This window comes from Etheostoma spectabile, chromosome 20 (assembly GCF_008692095.1).
Source record: "Etheostoma spectabile isolate EspeVRDwgs_2016 chromosome 20, UIUC_Espe_1.0, whole genome shotgun sequence".
NCBI classification, from domain to species: domain Eukaryota; kingdom Metazoa; phylum Chordata; class Actinopteri; order Perciformes; family Percidae; genus Etheostoma; species Etheostoma spectabile.
In genome coordinates, this window is record NC_045752.1 from 15,248,226 (window position 1) to 15,250,966 (window position 2,741).

Below are 2,741 nucleotides of genomic sequence, written 5' to 3' on the forward strand. Positions count from 1 at the left end.
GAATGTCTGGAAGGCCTTGTCTAATATGTCAGTGGAAGTATTTTACTGTCAGTGTTTATGTGTTATCCTAAATTAACTAAAACCAACATTGAGCCAGTCCAGCACATTCTCAGCCCAACTTGTCACATACTGGTGCTTTGTTACTTTGTACTTGTCAACACAAGAGTTCTGTGTCTGTAAAGGGCTTAAGAGTAAGAGTTGTCTTAAATTAAAATGCCTTTACTCACTTGCACACCAAAATTTAAACCTATTTTTATAGCTTTATGGCATTGATAACTAGATTACAAGCAAGAACCTGGAAACTAGTCTTGTATAAAGTATATGAAAGCAATACTTGAGTTTAATTACAAGTATCTTACCGGTTGAAGTTGGTTGAAGTTAAAGTCTCCTTTTAGAATATTACTTAAGTAAAAGTATTAAAGTATCTGACATGTACTGTACTCAAAGGTGCAGTAGGTGAGACTTATAAAACTAACTTTCTGTCATATTTGCTGAAACTGACCCCATGTTCCAGTAGAACTACATGGAGCCAGTCATTAAAAAAAAAAAAAAATCCAGCTCTTCTGGCACCACCTACAGCCTGTAGCGTGATTTGCAAAAATCAACCACTCCCTGCTTAGATGCTCCAATCAGAGCCTCCCTTGTGGGGGGAGGGGCTTAGGAAACAGTTCAGGCTTTAGCAGAAAGGAGGACTGAGAAGTTGTCACTGTTCAAATTCTTTGGCTAAGTCCTGGATCTTCGCAATCCAAACTACAGCACATTTAAGTGTCTTTAAGTAATTTTCTGATACTAAATGTACTTAATTATTAGAAGTAAAAATAATAAACACTTTGATTATGAACTTTATGACCACAGGTGCGTACCGTTATCTTCATCACCACCACCAGTTGCTGTGTGAATTATAATACAGGGTTGATTGGGGGAGCCACCCCTTGCTTATAAGTGGCAATTTATTGAATTTGTCCACAGTCGTTGTACTTACATCTTAAGGACACTCACACGCAAACTCTCACACACACAGAATATGAAAGAAATCATTTTAACTGTTGAGCTGTGAGGCAGATTTTTGGTGATACTACTCTGGTAAGTGTGGTAAACAAATTAATGTCTGAAAAAACAAACCAGGCCACTTAAGTTTTGCCCTTTTAAATCCCAGGTGTTATTCAGATCTCTGAATGTCTAGCATGGATTTGGAGAGTTGTTTTGCTTTTTGCTTCCTGTCAATCCAGAGACACAGCTGATCCTTTACAGAATGTTTCTATGTCCTTGAAGTGAACAACAATTCTGTTGAGCCTTTTTTTGAATCCCTACCCACCCCACCCCCTCACTTCACCTTCACTGCCACACAGAAAATAGCAGTGAAAAATCCTATTTCTTCCGTCGTCTGTTGTGGTAGTTTGTGCCGTACTACACATCTAACCTCTTCTTCCTGATGATCGGGTCACTGGAGAAGTCCTTGTCTCTGAATTACAGTCAAATATGGTTTTACTTGTGACTGAAATTGTTTTAGTGTTTTGTTTTCCCCAGTTTAACTGACTATGCAGTAACCAACAATGTTGTACTGTCTCTAATATGAATCCAAAGACACATTGGACCCATTCATGAGGTTCAGGTAAAACACTTAAAATGTTACTATGATGTGTTTTATAACAATTCTTCATTTTTTACAACTTGACTGTATGTTAAATTCTTGCATCTGACCGAAGATAAATAGTAGATAAAACTGTATTATTCGCCATTAACCTTAAGGCCTACAAACTTTAATTATTACTAACATCTGTTCATTACTTGGTCGGTTTTGGCAAGAAGCTTTCATTTCATGAAGTTAATCTATTTGACATTTTTAGAGTGACAGATGCAGAGATAAATAAATGGTGACACTGAAAAGACAAACAGGAAAAGAAAGAATATAAGAAAGTGTGAAAGAAATATTTAATGACCTTATCAATCTGTATGTTCTATTATCTCTTTTGTTAGACTGTTGTGTCAAAGAGAGTTAAAAAAACTGATATGTTTTCCTTTTTCGCATTAGGAAACATTTTCAAGTCATTATTTTCAATCTTAATATTTACAAATGAGAAGTTTTAGTACAGTTTTTTTTTTCAGTTTCACAGCTTCCAGCTATCTTTGTATCATTTTGTTCTTCCTTGGCCTGCTTTGAATCCCCCCCTCCCACTGTATTTAAAATAAATATAAGATTAAAATCTTTAAATTGCTTTAAACATGTGATAAATCTGGCTCCGTTATTGGCTAGAGGAGACAGGAGACATTTGAAGATGTGGTGGATAGAAGGTCACTGAACAAGCTCCTGTCAATCATGGACCAGCCACAGAAGAGCACCTTCTCTAATGTGGATTAGACTACATGATTGTTGTCTTTCACAACAGTCACTATGTCAGAATGGACAGACATCTTACCAAATTTTCTTGCTGTGTCTTGAACAGAAGAGTGGCAACACTACAAGTATGACACCAACCAGCCCCCGGACTGATTATTGCGTGCAAGTTCGTAGGTTGACGCCTTAGTGAAGCAGCAGCCTTTCAAAATCCTGTTTTGAAAACTCTGTTTTTAATGGCGTTTGTCCAATCAGGTGCAGCCATCATGGTTGGAGGAGGGTATAGCCTGTTTTCTTTGCTTGTCAGTGGTCAAAGGGAAGAGAAACAGATAACTGCTAGTGGCCACTAGCTGCGTGATCCCTGCCGTGAAAAAAGACTGTAAGTGCACTGTGTGTCTCTTTCCTC